We start from the raw sequence: 17,781 nt of genomic DNA on the forward strand, positions 1-17,781 counted from the left end.
CACTAGTTTTTACAACATATGGGGTGAGCCAGAACCCCAACCTCAATGAGAAGACTACAGGGGAGATGAAAGTAGTCATGTAGTATAGACAATGGGGGTACGGGACTATTCTTTCCTCACTCATCTTCATTTATAAACCACATAACACGACTTCTTTCATCTCCCCTGCAAAACAGTCTTTTCATATCATGGTTTTACAGGGGAGATGAAAGTAATCGTTTTATGGAGTTTATAAATTAATATGGGTGAGGGAAGAATAGTCCCGTACCCTCATTGTCTATACTACTTGGGCAGACAAGAACCGAACATGGTAAAGAATGGAACAGTTCCAATGATTAGGAAACTCTTTTTGACAAATATATGTTTGAACAATTTTAGATATGTTTTAATTTATATGAACAGCCAGATCTGCATTGCCATGTCATAGTAACTTAGAGTTACTTTATATTCACTTTGGTAGTGCTGTGTAAATTAGTCCTCATGGTAGTTCTCTTTTGAGTATATAATTAACATTCAAATAGGTAATGATAAGAATTTGCAAAAACATTTCCACAAGTACAACTTGGGTTATCTCTTATACCAGCACGGAGAGATCAGACTTGACTACACATGTAACATAGTTTTGTAAGGATAATTTTAGTGATCCTCGGTCCAAAGTCAAAGTATTTAGGGGCAGTTTTATGTGTTACATCAATATACTTAGACCTTTTCTCACTTCAACTGTAAGTTTATTCCACATTCCAATTGTGAACGGAAATTACAAATTATGCAAAAATTTAATCATGGGATATAAAGTGAGACGTCATCAGAATTATGAAGTTTACAGTTACTTTTAGATGCTACCTTCCCAGGAACAAGATCATTAAGGTAGGATGGTGCCATATTATTCTGTATTTTGTAAAAAAGACAAAGTTTCCGCTTTCTCCTATGTTCAGCTAAAGATCTCAACCTGTTTCATAGTACAGATGTTCATGATGAGTATATGTGGGTAACCCTGTTACAATTCTTGCTGCTTCTAATTGCAGTTGTTCTAAATTATTTGCTTGATACTGAGCACATTCATCCCATACTTCACACGCATATTCGAAATGGGGTTTTGTGAACATTACATAAATTCTATTCAATACAGAGCACGGTAATAAAAGTTTGAGTTTACGTAGAGAAGACATCATCTTGAAGTTGCTTTTACAATAGTATCAATGTGGCCAGTCCATATACAATCTTTTGAAAATGTTAATCCCAAATGTTTATGATTATTAACTATTTTGACATGAACCCCATTGAAGTGATCAAGTGCATCACCATTCTTATGTAAGGAGAAAATGACTGCCTCAGTTTTATCAGGATTATATGTTGTAAGCCACTGCTTTGCAGTGCAAACTTTCCAAATTTGAATTCAATTCACTTTCAATGAAAAGACGATCATAAGAAGATAAACCTAGGGGAAAATCATCAGCAAATAATCGTGTCAAGCAATCTAAATCGTCAGCGATTTTGTTGACATAAACGAGGAATAAAAAAGGACTGAGGAATGACCCTTGACAGACACCAGCTTGTAAATACCTTGGCTTGGATAGAGCTCCATTTACAAAGACGCTTTTGAAAGATTATTTATGTAATCAGCAAGCCAATTTAACAATGACTCGTGAATTCCTTATTTTTCTGGTTTCAGCAATAAACCCTTATGGCACAGATGGTCAAACGCTTTAGAGACATCACAGAAAACCATACAATAGTGTTTTTTATTGTCCAAAGTCTTACAGATTTGGTCATATGATTCCAGTTGAATGACCACATTGAAATCCTGACTGGTAATTATACTAATTGATGTGAAGGAAAATAGTTGTACAGATGTTTAAACATCACTTTCTCAAATACCTTGCCCACACAACTGATCAAGGATATAGGTCTATAATTAGAAGACATTGAATGGTCACCCTTTTTTAATAAGGGCGTTATATTTGCTTCTTTCCACATACTTGGATATATACTACTGTTTAATGACTGATTACATAACATGTATAATGGGACACTTATTGAATGTGCTACATTTTAAAGACATTTATGACTAATTCTGTCAGGTCCAGAAGCTTTTTTTGAGATGTCAACATTTGATTATATGGGACACTTCATTTACAACAATTGTTATACGATCCAAAGTAGAATCAGTGTATTTGGCAAAGAGTGGAATATCTGTGTTTTCTTCATCAATACTCTCTGTAGACTGAAACTATTGATTAAATTTCTCTGCTTTCAGTGAATAATGTTGGATTTTCATCTGCATCATATTGTCTCAAGGACGGAATACAAGTGACTGATCCTGAATCTTTAATGAAGACCCGAAGTTATTTCCAATAAGAACTGTTGTCATTGGAATACAAATCAAGTAAAAATTCAATTGTGAGACTGATAGAAGAAGAATCTTCTGAATAACATTTAATATTATTTACCTTCTTTATTACCTTAAGCCAAAATATCTACTGGACGGTTAGCCTTAAGGTACCTTTTTTCTCATTCTATTTCTTTTTCTACATTCCCTCCGAAGTTCTGAAGTGAATCAAGGTTTATCAGGTGGTCGAATGGTGACTGTTTTAGATGGAATACGCCCTGATATAAAACGGTTGAGATGCTCATAAAATTCTGCTCTGACTTCATTAACATTCCTGCAACTTCTAAGTATGTTATACTGTTACGAGTATGTATTTTCTGTATATTTTTGTTATTAATTAAGTAATAATATTATTGGGTCACAACATTTAGTGTTTTGAATAACAATTATGATGGGTTACATTTTGTTTTCATAGATGGTCTACACTTTTAGGATTCTGGTTTTCCGGAATTTATCTGCTCCTAGTTTTCTACGTGTTTACTTTTCTGGGAGACTTATTCGAGGACATTCTACAGTCTTGACGATGTTTTCTTAAGTGCCCGAACTTTCGGGAAGTTACTTAGTATATATAAAAAGGCTTGTTGCCGTGTTGAGGGTGACATTCATTCACATTTCCTGGAGTTACATCACTGCCAACGCTTGAAAACCCGTCAAAGCCTCACCTGCATTATCTGCTGTCACACCTATTGCTGTGTTGACATTCTGCATATTTGATTACCTCTCGTACTGTAGAGTTTGATATATTGTATTTATGTCACCCATTGACTTAGATTTTGTCTCTCTTGAATTGTATTTGTAATCAGCATTGTGAAATTTACTTGTGACTTTGTATAAATTGCTCTCGTTGCATAATAATACAACTTGAACGTGTATGACTTGTCTTTGTCCTGTTTTGCTGGTTCACAAGGGGATTTCTTACATCGTTTGTCACGGTAAATTCTTAACCGTAACAATACCAATTCGTGTCATTAATCATAGCACTTGGTTTCTCATTGTCATCATCAACGTCATCATCGACTTTATTCCGTATTTCAGGCCTCATGGCCCATAGTACAATTGTATCATAAGGTATACAGTTATGTTCACGTGACCAACGTTGCATTAAGAACATCTTAAGTTAAATATTTTTAACATATATATATAGCTGTTAGACGTAATACATCTACATCAGGTGTGTTGAATATTTGTTGCAATGTTAATGTAGCTTTGCAATATTTTTTGATGGACAAAAAGTATTCATTACGGAGCAGAACATACCTATCACAGATAAAGAAAACGTGGTATTCGTTTTCCACAACGTTCATATCACAGTGCAAGCAATTCGATTCTGTGTCGGATTTATCACAGCCTTTCTTTTTACGTTGTTGGTTAACAATGAAGTCGTGGAGAGATATACCAAATTTACACATAGATCTAATTAAATTTCTATTTTCAAGTTTATGTATATAGTTTCACATTGGAATAGATTCTTAATACTAGAATAGTGTGATAAATATGATGATGATTCAATATTCTGCTGCCAGGACTGGATGTACATATCAATCAGGCGTCTTTTAAATATTGATATAAAAACAGTGGCATCCCCAACATCTTGCATAATCCATGCATAGCTAAAACCACTGGTGAACAACATCTTAAGAACATGAGAAACCCAGTTAATTTTACCATGTTCGTCATGTAATTTAAGCATTTCATAACAATGTAAAGGGTAACGTGAAACATTCATTCTTAATAACTTAATCCAATATTTTATGACTTTTATCTGTGTTGTTATGAATAAACAGTATCGTCCGGTTTCTCCAAGAATAGCTTTGTTTGCTGCATATTTGCCCACTCCTAGAAATCTTTTGAAGAAGCTTGTTTGCACTTTTTCTATAACTTCGTGGTATTTTACACCCCAGATTTCTGACCCATATGTGAGAATAGGAGATATTTTGGAATCAAATATTTTGCAGGCAGTTTGAAAATCAGTATGTTCGTTGCTAGTTAACAATGATAACACTGGTTCCATTGCTTTCCGTCCTTGCATTGCCAAAGTTTCACATGCATTTGTCCATATCAGTCTTGAGGAAAACACAATACCCAGGTACTTGTCATAAGTCACAGTTTCAAGATTTATATTATTATAAGTCCATTTTTCATGCTTGGAAAGTATACCTCCATTTCTGAAGACAATGATTTTTGATTTGTTTATGTTTACACTTAGTCTCCATTTCGAACAATACTCAAATAAAACATCTAATTGCCTTTGCAGACCAACAGTGGAGAAAGAGAATATAACAACGTCATCTGCAAATAACAATACCATTAGGTCGTCAATACTCTGGTTAACAAATATACCATAATTGCAGGCTTCATACATTTTGTGCACAAGTTCATTGATAAAGAATAATATAAATAATACAGGACTTAGAATACAACCTTGTTTAACTCCAGCTGATGTACTGAACGATGGTGTCTTATGATTACCGACTTTGACCGCTGCTTTAACGGAAGAATACATGTTTCTTAAGACATTATAGATTTTACCATGACATTCATTTTTTACAAGGAGATATAACAATTTTCTTCTGTCAACGAGGTCAAAGGCCCTTTTAAAATCTATAAATGCACAATAAAATCTATCTTTGTGCTTACTCAGATATTTAGTACATAAGGCCTGTAAAGTAAATATTTGGTCTGCAGTGGAATACTCTGGGCGAAACCCCGCTTGAGATTCAGCAATTAGTCCATTAATATCTAAACAAACTCTTAAACGTTTTTCTATGATTGATGTAAAAACTTTCCCACAGCAGTTCAAGAGAGATATGCCTCTGTAGTTGTTTGGGTTATTTCTTGGCCCTGATTTAAATAGCGGGATTATCATACCAGTATTCCAGCTATCTGGAAATACGCCACTATCCAAGACTTTATTGAACAATAAGAGTAGAAAAGGTAAGAAATATGAAGTACTCAGCTTTAAAAATTCAGGTGGTATACCATCATCACCAGGGGCTTTACCTGGTTTTAAATCCCGATTTCTGTTGAGTAACTCCTTTTCTGTGATTACACTATTCAGTATGTCATTAGTAAGATATATTGGGAAATTATCACAGGATTCACAAAGTTCACAAGTGTGGTTATCAACAAAACTATACGCTGCATCATCGAACCAGTTATTTTGTTTTTTTTGTTTGGATTCAGTAGATCGGAAAAGTAGGAGAACCATGCGTCTGATGTGATGTTACTCGTTCCTTTATCTGATAACAATCGACGTTTCACTGTTCTCCAGAAGAGTCTGCAATCACTTTGAGAGGCGGCATTTGAGATCTCATCTGCAAGCATTTTATCGTATTGGGCTTTCCTCAACTTGCAGTAACGTTTAAAGTTTGCTTTAGATTGCAAATAATTTGCAATGATACTTTCTAAGTTTAGTGAGATATTTATATTTCTCTGATTTCAGAAAGTTGCACTCATTGTCAAACCATGGTGGTTGGTTACTACTTTTTTCCTTAAAATTGTTTGCATTATAGCGCATATTGGAGCAGAGTAGTTGGAAAATATTTGTTAATTTGGAAACAGCGACATTAACATCAGTGTCTAGGGATGAAACAAATTCCTCCATGCATGTATCTATAATATTGTAGACCACCGCCCGTAGGTGTTCATAGCTAGTATCATTCATTCTAAAGCGAGGTACTAGTACCATCGGTATGTCATTATGGACGTTTGTACATTGCTGTGTAGGGAAAATATTAGTAAAGGTACATACAAGTGGTAGGTGATCTGATTCTGTCCTTGTGAGGACTGACATATCCTCCATATTAGGACATAAGCAAGTACTGATGACAGTGTTAGAAGTAAATGTCCAGTTAGCATGGATATCACTGGTGGTACGTCCACTGACGATATGCATGTTCATTGTTTTACAAAGAGTGAGCATCTCAAGACCATGCTTATTCACAACTGTGTCACGGGAAAGTCTCGGTTTTACGTAGGGGTCTTCAGTATACAAGTCATTATCTACAGGTATGTAATTAGCATTATCGTCAAAAATGAAATCATCGTCAGCTACTGTTCTCGCATTAAAGTCTCCACATATAATGAAAGTAGCATTCACACCAAATTCTGTTTTCAGTTGGTGAAGCTTGTTCTCCAGCAAGTTGATCCCACTGTCGTCTAGACCATGGTACTCCGTCGCCCCAGCCGGGTGTACGTTTATACATATATAGAAGACGGGATAGGGAAAATTAACTAATTGAAGGACAATACAGTTGTCCCATGTATGTTTAATTCTGGAAAATACATCTTTATCCGATCTCTAATACAAACAGCGACACCTCCGGAGTATCTGCCACGCTTGTAAAGCAGCAATAATTATGCAATGTAGTGTAAAGTAAAGCTTGTGTATCATTATACATAGTTTCTGTAAAGCCTATTACCTCAAACAGGTTAACAAAGGATACACAATCTTGAAAGATTAAAGCTGATCGCAACCCATTTACGTTCCAAGTACAGATGCAAACAGTTTCATCAGGTGAGTCAAGGGACGGGTCATTACAAGTACGAGTATCACTGGGGCCACGGCCATGCTCCTATGCAGTATCCGGTCGCCCTGGACTGGACGTCACTGACGTCACGCTGTAGGAGTTACCGCCCGTCGGATTGTCGGCCTTGTCCTTACGTTGTGTAGATAAGGGTCTCTGAATCCAGTTACGGCGCTGACCGATCTGCTTTAGATCGTGTTTAAGTTCATCAAAATTATAGACGCTGCCGTTGATAACAAGCTTGTCATAGCTCAAGAAGGCAACAACCCTCACTTCGTGCATGGTCCATGAAAGGGAAGAGTTGTGATCTAAGCCATCTCACCCTCTCCATGAAATCTTCTGAGATGCGAAAATTTGTATCACCTTTCAGGAGCGATTTTCCAGCTTTAAGGATGTTACTTTTATCCTTGTAAGAGGCAAACTTTACAATGACAGGACGATTTGCTGTTTTGGCTTTTAGTTGATGTGCCCGCTCTATCGGTACAGTATCAGCGTTTTCTAGCTTAAGGGTATCGCGAAGGAAGTTTCTCACTTTGGCTTCACTATCCTCCCACGATCTGAAATATCATATTTGATCTACGTGACTGTTCCTCGATGTCAGTTTTAATTTCTAAATAAAACAGTTTCTGTTTCAAGTCCTTATTTTCTGCCTTTAGGTCAGCTAATTTATCTCCAAAGTCTTTAGAAGATCTGTCAAACTTTGAGTTCATAGCTGATATCTCATCCTGAATTGTTTTCAACGTCTTTGCAATGGCAGCCATATTAGTCAGGTCGGACTGTGCCATTCGCCCGCCACGTTTTTTGTTGACAATCTTGTTTGTGCTCCGTTCTTACTGGAGTCACTATTATAGTTCCGACCACAAGTTCTGGGTCCAGGATTGCTTTCAACGTCACCCGACAAGACAACAAGCATACACAAGTACACAAACACTCTTGCACCCGTCTTGATACCCGGCGTTAGCGTAATAACGGGGGTCTTCCAGCCACGTTTTTTCAATCAAACCAATGGTGGCCCTCCAAACATCAGTTAAAACTCCCATGGTACTCACTCATATATCTGGCACGTCCTAGCGCCAAATATGTGGCAGTATGTTCCCTATTTCTTGACTTGTACCAATTTTATCTCGGACACAACACACCCAGCTGTCAACACTGCTGGTCACGTGATCACGCTGCATTTCTCATTGTCACCTCTTTCATAACATAATGCGTTTCTTTTATAGGCTAACTTGGTATTTGCATGGGCATCAATGGCGATATATGTACATTTGTGATCACTAACACTATGACAGAAATCTATAACACCACAGTGTAAAACATCAACATCTTCAGATATGATGATGGGATTTTTCAGATGTTTCCAGCTAATTAGATCATGTAGATACGTGTTATTTGGCAAAATGTTTGCATTAAGATCGGCAACAATGGCAGCTTTACCCGCGATATCTAATACATTCTCAATACTACTATCAAGGCGACTCCAGAATTCTAAACCTTGATCTTGTGGTCTGTAAGTGACACATAACACTAGCGGCTTTTGTGGGATAAACAATTTGACCCATATAGATTCATCACAGTGGTTTTCAAGATGACGTAGTCTCGTAAAACTGTGAGCGTGATTAATAATTATACATCATAACCCCACCCCCGAAAGTGAAGCTTTCAGTACATTTATACACACGTGTCGTTCATTAATAATCAAACCTTCTTAGCGTAGACACCTGATTGGATAAAAAGCCAGCAAATTGAAGTAATACAATTACTGGGCCAGGGTTACATCCAGGGTACTTGTGGAGATTTATCGGAACGTATGTCCTGGAGATTAACGAGGATGGGAATAAGAGAAAGTATCTCATTTTAAATCAGTCATTTTCTTTTCGAATTCACTGAACCCTTTGTTGTCTAGCTGTACATTCAGCACTGACCCAGCTAAATGACATCTGTTGCTACGTAAATGGGTTTGGAACAGAAAATCCAATGAGATATTAAATGTCGATCTATGCAATGAGAAGCATCAGTAAGCGAGATCGTTTAGTCGCCTCTTACGACTCGAAATCCAGTGATGAAAAGGAGCATCAGTTAAATTGCTGCAATTGTCGACATAAATAAAGCTGAGGAGAAATGATGAGGCGATCCTATAAATCGCTTCTTGAGAGGAAGAAGGGTTGTGGTGGACGAATTCTAACCAACACCCAACAGCATAACATTGGGTCAATTTCCATTAACACACAGAAGTTCCCTAACACGTTCACTTATTTTTTCGATATAGATGACAACCTAAGTTAATAAAAACGAGAGGGCGAGAATACGTCATTCAGCTTGTCTTCCTAGGGTATTTTATAAAGGACGAACGAGGAAAAAGATTAAGGAAACTATTTCTTTTAACTTTCTCTAGTTAAATACTTTTAGCTTCCTTTTGCGGTATAGTATATTGATGACTGAGCATAAACACCAGTGTCCCTCTGTAGTTGATGGCTTTAAGTGTTATTCCATTTAGGTGACTTTCAATCTGTGTTAATGAAAATATGCGATCAGATTCATGACAGGTTATTTTCAATTTTATGCAGGAAAACACACATCAAAGAAATCATTGTTTGAAATGTGAATGGTCTGCCAATGTATATGTTTTAATTTGAAAGAACAAGCTGAGTGATATATGAAAACACCTGCTATATCGTATGAAGTCCGTGTATAGCAACACAACATCAAAGCTATGGGCGCAGGTGATAATACAGAGCGTAGAACCCTTTAATAATTGATGCTCTTTGGACGCGTATATATAATCATGTATTTTTAAGAAACATAGGCATCACTTAAATGTATGTTGTAAAATTACATATCATAACTTCAATGATTAATATGATGAATTCGAACGTACAATATGAGTAAATGTATAGGTGATTTATACGCATTATTTCACATTTTTCACTAACAATGCAAACAAAGTCTGTGTTGATCAGTGTGAGGTTCCACTATGTTTGCACTATTCTAATTTCATGAGTATGACATAAAAGTGTAGGTGGCTCCTATGCAACAGAATCGACGAGCACTTATTGCTCGAGAACAGGTGAGTGTGTAAAGGTTAGGACTAACACCGGCTTATAGATTTCAGTCATACCACAACATGTATGCGTAATGTGGGAGAGAAACCCGAAGTAATGCGACGCTGACCACTCTGGTGGTGTTGTGAAACGCAGAAACATAATTTCCCTCTTTGGACAGTTAATATTGCGGCTTCTCGCAACTGTGCGAACCGGGCTGCAAAGGGGTGACTGTGAGTAATACATTAAGCATCTTTAGCAATGCTCTAGTCATATGCTGGTGTGCATGTAATTTCTACCCACTAATGGTGTTGCATTAAATATGTTATGATCAACAGAAGTCAACAGCAAATATTGACATCCGTACGTGGCACGGTTTATCAAAACTGTTTACAGGTTCACACCTGAAATCAGAATTCTGGTTTACTTGAAGCATGGATTGCGGAACCACAAAATGAATGAGAGAGACGTACCATTAGATGTGAAAACAGCACAGATTGTAAGTTTTTTCCCATCAGCCACAAATTATCAATTAATAATACTGAGTGTGCGTTCCATCAATATCAAAATCACTATTGACAAACTGGAAATGTCCACATCAAGCAAAGAAAAATAAATCTTAAATACTTTTTAATCTCGGCATGCGACTGATTTTATTATTGTTATGAAGAGGTCACATAAGGTAAACGTGTAGTGGCGTCCTGCTAAACATGATTCAGTCCTGATGATGAAACCACCAACGTTGTCCCTGCTTCAACACGAGGTGAACGACTACATGCGCTCAGTGACCAAAATGAGAAAGTCATGTTCATGATGAAATTAATAGAAACTGACAAATAATGTTCCTTGAGCGCCCCCGAGTACGGAAACATAACACTCCACTCGCATATTCCACAACATAAATAGGATCGTTAGAAACTGGATGATCACTGACAACAAGCGTTTCTTTCCACCAATGGTTTACAAACTAGAGAGTTTTATGGCGTCATTGAGAAGTCCAAACTGATGTTACAATGCAAAACGTGCTCTGTCTGTGGCAAAGACTGTTAATTAATGAATAGTGGAGCTTCCGTGTAAAGCGAATCTTTACAAAAAGACAGATTCGGTGTATTTTTCAATGATAATGATAAACTGAGTTGAGTCTTTTGCCAGGGGTATGGACAGTGCTGCAAAGCAGTTATGACGTCGATAGGGACAAAGCGCCAGTGGTTGTCGATGTCATTTCAGTTTAATGGGCACAAGCAGTTGCTGCAACGAATAACTGGTTTTTGTCAGTGACAGACGAATGGTGTTAAGTTCTGGATACAGCCACAGGAAGATATGTCTTTTATAACAATGCCTCACCACCAACCAATATGCCTACAATCAGCTGTAGCCAGGTTACACAACACGATAAACGTTTTGAAAAATTAACTATTGACAAACAAACAATAATAAATAGAGTCGCCCATCAGCAGCATTAACAGAAGAAGCAAAGATATTCAATCATAATAACCAAGGTCTGAAGGCGGTTCATGTTCAGATCGATCACACTCACATGGAGTTAAAGAAGCCTCTCAGTCCTGAGCTGCGCTTAACGCCATTTTGAATATTACTACAGACATGTCACAAATCTTCTTGATGTGGGAGGCAAGTGATGCAGGTCTTAAACATTTATCAGTTTGATGTAACCCATTGGTGTGGTGCTGAGGAACCGGAGTATGGGATTCAAACACACGATCGTACTAGGTTTCTGGGTAAAGGGCACTGCGAAACAGCATAGTAATGAGTGAGTGAGTGAGTGAGTGAGTAAGCAATATTCTCAGCAATATTCCCAACTATATGGCGGCAGGTTGTAAATAATCGAGTCTGAGCCAGAGAGTGCAGTGATCAACAGCATGAGCATCTATCTACGCAAATGGGAAACTCACTGACACCAAGTGATATATGGTGTGCCCCGCCATGACATTGCTGGACTATTGCTAAAACAATAAACTCACCCGCTTCCCATAACTGGAGAACTTCACTGTACACATTGCATGAAAGAGACACTCAGAGATTCACCTGATTGGACAACGCCTTCAAACTCTTATTAATTAGAATTCCTGTAACGGCACAATCCAAACTTGCGTGACCAACAAGTCTTTTTGGTATCAAATTAATGTCATTAAGTGAATAGAATTAGAATTTATACAAATTTATACTCACTTAAACCCTCATTCATCCATCCGTTCATCCAAAGTAAGGTAAGCGATCTGATCATGCTGAACTTTTCTCTGCAACCTGAATCTTAATGATACCGTGGCAGTTTTACCTCCAACCCACACCGCCCACTTAATAACCTAACACGATCCTTCCAAACGGCGTGAAATTGATCATGCAATTTCAAATGCATGGCTAAGCTTCAATGCGGCGCACGCTTGCCATTGTATACCGTAACAAAGTTTCTCCGCATCTTCAAACATATAACAGTTCAAGATCGTTACACTGCGAAATATCACACCCGTTCTAAGATCACACGCTTTCAAAGATCATGGTTGCGTATTGACACGTAGAAACATCGCAAACAATTGTTTTGTTGCGTCATTCACAGTGGTGACGTCATTCAAATCACATTGTGACGTAACGTCAGAATGACGTCACAAATGTGCAGCTCCAGATGCTACAATGGGAATCAGATGAAACGACCAGCTTATGACACTTCACCGCTGTACCCATACTCGATGTAAAGGAGTGCAGACAGTAAAACCCTTTGGTTTACCTTTTTGTTTGCAATGTCGATAAACATCATGTGTTGGCCAATTTCCGGGTGCTATTGAGTATTTGAAGCCCGGGAATATTTCATATTAAACCTCCGGATGACGCCGTCGGTTCCAAATGTATTCCTCGGGCTTCAAATACTCAATAACACCCTGAAGTTGGTCAACACGTGATGTTTATCTCCTAAATACACCATCTCAGTCACTCTCGACTCGAACTGTTCTTTGCATACTGCTTCTCTAACATATCAAAGTACAAAGCCTGTAGAACATCAATATATGAATTAAACAATAGGTGAAACTTGTTTCAAACCAACTTAATTATCGAGGATAGAGAAAACTTGCAAGGGGTTTTCTTAAAATTCCATTTCTCGGGAAAATCATTTACTAAACGTAAATGTGGAGAAAATGAAAAAAAAGTCCAATCAAACAAAGGGCAACAGACAATGTTCTAAATCAAACTCTTGATTACTTGAAGGCATGAAGGCTTTTCATGAAACAAAGTCCCCTTTTTACCCTACTGCCCCCAAAGTAGTAACACGTGGTGGTGTGTGGTCGTGTGTCAGGTAAAGTCAAACAACATTGGGCGCGGAGAGCTCATGGATGGGTGACCGTGTTTGGCAGCTTGACTCCTCTGAGTTTCTGTGGCTTCAAACTTTATGATGACATTGGCATTTGGATATCCTGGACCAGAAACCTTACGATCTATGTTGTGAGCAATGATCCACAATGCCAGGATGTAACGATACAACCAACTGAGCCGGCGAGTTAGTCGCCATCAGATTCAGTTGATCCTCCTACGAGCGTATAGGTTGGTGGGAGCCTGTTCTGATCCTGCCCGAATTCCACCACGAGGGAGTGGGTTTAGGTTTAGGAATAGGTTTAGCAATAGTCCGACAATATCACGGAAGGGGAAATCAGTCACGGGGCTTCACATAGTGTATCCATGCGGGGAATCGAACTGGGATGTTCGGTGTGACCAGGGAACACTTTAACCTTGGGTACCACCCCCTCCATCATTATGATTATACACCTGACTTTCTGAAATGATGTTAAGTGAGGCACCAGAGTGAATTTAGTTTTAAGCCGCATTCAGCAATATTGCAGCTATGTGGCGGTGGTCTGTAAATAATCGAGTCTGGATCAGACGGCCCGGTGATCAACAGAACGAGCATCCATTTACACAGGTAGGATACAATCTCATGTGTCAACCATGTCAGCGAACCATACCATCCGATCCCATCTCTTACGACAAGCGTGGATTACTATACATGTAGATCAATTTTAAGCCGGATCTTTACGGGGCCAGATGATAAGATGTTGGTGTTATATAGACAAGCCACTTATGATAGTAGCTATGATTTCATGGTAGTCAGTAGATTTTATCAAGACATGACCTACGCTTGCTTATCATGACTATTTCTACATATCAGGCTGTGACGATGCTTTCACAAAAGGGACAATACATAATCCACTCCATGCTTTTATCAGTAAATTCCGTTTTGAAATTTGTGAAGGGTTTTAGAAGGAAATGCTAACAAATGAATATTTATTATTTATTATATGTATATTTTTGGGGTGTGTTGACTGATTAAATCGGGGTAAATTTCTAAAATCTTGTTTAATTTTATCTAAATTTTTATTTTCACATTTGAATTGTTGCTTCAAAATCGTTGCCTTCTGGACCTATATAGGAACCCAAACCGAGTAACCTGAGATGCTGTAGATTTGTTTTCTTGAGCAAATAATGAGTTGGCTCATATTTGTTTCAGACATTTCAACGTGTTACAAAAAGACGCCATTGTTTCTAGACCACTGTATCTAGTTTCAGTCAGTTAGGGCGATCGTTTCGTCGACAGGAGATCTGAAGCATGCGTTGTCAAATAACGCTAAGAGCAAATGTTTTTTGTCTTAACAGATTTTCACTTAGGTAAGTAAAATCCTGAAATTAAGAAAGTAAGATTCTGAAATTGATCTACCGAATCCTGAAACACATACTCTAGTATGAAGAATGGTGAATAAGTGTTGTTAATGGTTTTAGGTGCATCAACACCTGCGCACTTGAAGTTCTTATGTTGTGAAAATTTGTTCATTGTTTGTTAGTTTCATATACAGTGGAAGCTCTCCAAACCGGCACCTGTCCATTCCGGTAAGCTGTTAACACCGATATGAAATATCAGTTCCATTTGTAGCGTTTACGTTTATCATCAGCTCTCCAATCCGGCACGTTGTCTAAAGTGGATTGTTTCTTCAGTCCCGATGAGTGCTGGTTTAGTCAGCTTCCACTGTAATATATCTTACATGGATGTAATATGATATGTTGGATACTGGAGGGTGCATTCTGAGGGTGTGGCCTCGAACTCCGAATGGGAATCACTCCCCAAAAGTATCAGAATAATGTACTTGGCTAAGAAAGTGTTATTCCAAATGTAACAATTGTTACAGTTGAACATTTTCTAAAAAGCTTTCGACAATGCGTAAAATACCAATTTACACTTGTCAGAGGGGGAACACAAAGTGCGTGATACAGACCATCAGTTACCAAACGTTGGAAGCTCGTTGGCTAAGTGGGTTACACCAGAATTGGGCTTCACGCACCGTGTCCACGTGGGGACCCGGGTCTTCCACGTGACGAGCGAACGATTCAACCACGAGGCTACCCCACCGCCTCGGGTGGTTCACTTATACCAGACATAAGCCTGGTGCAGTGATCATATTATAGCGTCTCCAGCACAGCTTTGTCCACTCCTTTGACAAACAGTCTGTACAATGGATGCACGTTTTCACAATGGGTGCTTGCAATTTAATTGCGGTTGACACCCATTTGTCTCATTACCACATAGCTGTGTTCATAATTAAGCAACCTCTATGATCGGTGATCGGGAAAAATCATAGGAAAAATGTCATGGAAAAATGCCTATTTCAGTAACAACTGTTATGAAAAACGTTCTCTTCTCCGTTTACTTTGTTTATAGTACATTTCACTTTCAAGTTAATTATTCAGTGTGATGCTCTAAGTAAATGGATCCTATCAAAGAAAGGAAGAAAATGTTAGTTATTTAGTCGTTAATGGACTATTGGATCTGTGCATTTTACTCGAATAATTACATTGATATTATAAGTTAGGCCCAAGCGTGTTCTAGAAAATCTTATATAGTGCTTTTGATGATAATATCATTATGACCTGACAAATAAATCATTATCAATGTTTACCATTTCTGACTTTTTTCCCTGACTGTTTTCCTACCCAAATCTATGACCTTTTTCCCTACAACCCTTTGGTAGATGTCATCGTGTCCCAGTTGTGTAAATCGATGCTAGTTATAACCAGAATTGCTCGTGCAGACTCAAGTATGGCACAACTGCCGCCACACAGATGGAATATTGCTGATTGCGCCGTCAACCAACAAGATGTTGCGTAGTAAAGGAGGCAAAAATGTATGCTTTTCTTTGTCTGAGATGCTTGGGAGACGATCAATGGCCTCTTATACCGTTTCTGCAAGTGTTATTTGTTTCTAGAGACTTCACATTGCTGCCGAACATCTTCCAGACAAAAGATATGTGTTCTTGACCTCAGTTTGCACCAGGTGATTCGTATTTTGTGAAAGAAATACCTAATGCTGCCACTGCTGGTAGCATAATTTTAAATTTTAATTCAGTAGTTTTTAATTTACTTCAGTTATTCGTTTGTTTTCTATTGACATGTGGAACGTACTGATGTCTTACTGATATGCCAAACATTTTGACTGTATGGTATTGTAGTGCATGATCGCTTGGTTTGCATATGTGGTGTTCTGATGCGAGGTGAAAAGCTATGACTGAGCTGTTGTGAAACGTTTTGATGTGCTGTGAATGCATACTGTTTTGATGCGTGACATAAAGCTATGACTGTGTGCTGTCGTGATGTGTTCCATAAAGTTATGACTGTATGCTGTTATGATGAATGGTATAGAGCTATGACTGTGTAATCTTGTGACTATAACGTTATGACTGTTTGCTGTTGTGGAGCGTGGTATAGAGCTATGAATGTGTGCTGTTCTGATGTTTGATGTTATGCTATGGCTGTGTGCTGTTGTTAGTCGTATGTGAGTATGTTATAACTTCGCAATTGTGGTGTTTGGTATTGTTGTGCTATGACCGTGTGTTGTTATTAGTAGTGAACTCCTGTGAGTGAGTTATGATGTAATGTGCAGATATGTGATGTACTGTTTTCTGTAGTTCTGATGTATGACGAAGTTCCATCACTCTATAATTTTATGACGCGCGATTATTTGTTTTGATGTTGTCCTGAATTTGTGGATTGCGTTGTGCAATAACACAATGTTCACGTAATACCAACCAAAATAATTTAGAAATTACCATTATTGTATGTTTGTGAGGAAAACAAATTTAATAAGGACATTTTAGTAAAACAAGGCAGAGAAGTCTTGAGGGTATCAGCGGCATCACACATCATTATTACTTTAATGTAGGCCAACCTAATGGTGAGACATTTGTAGAGTACAGCGTTTTATTGAAATGTTTCTGAAATGAACCTGTATGGCCAAAATGGACAAAAATGGCCTAAACGTCATATTTGAAGTCTGGTCATTATAGTGAACTTATTTAAAGGATGACATAAGCCACTAATAATAAAAAGGACAACAAAACAGAACAAACACTATTCTCTCTTGGAGAAGAGCCAACAGACGCAACTCCGGAAAGTGAAAATCAATGCAACATGTGGATAAAAGAACATAAGTGGAAGTCAGTGCTTGTCAATCTAGTTCTATCTTTGACAATACTCTGCACGTTTAAGCATTACATATTTTAACATTTAGCATAGAGACCTTTGTAGACACGGTCAATACCATCTCTCTAGTATCTCATCTGTAAACACAACAGCAAACAAGAAGTCAGAACCAGATATTGAGATAACTGCATACCCTATCGATTTCACCTGGCGAGAAGTATGTACCGGGTGGCTGGTTGCGCTTAAATATGTACAACACAACCACAGGTAAACGTGATAGTGCCAAAATCTAATCTGTCATGGAAGTTCAAATGCAGTTTCATTCATGTCAAATTATTCAAATGTCTTCCACTGA

This window comes from Haliotis asinina, chromosome 6 (assembly GCF_037392515.1).
Source record: "Haliotis asinina isolate JCU_RB_2024 chromosome 6, JCU_Hal_asi_v2, whole genome shotgun sequence".
In the NCBI taxonomy this organism is placed as follows: Eukaryota; Metazoa; Mollusca; class Gastropoda; order Lepetellida; family Haliotidae; genus Haliotis; species Haliotis asinina.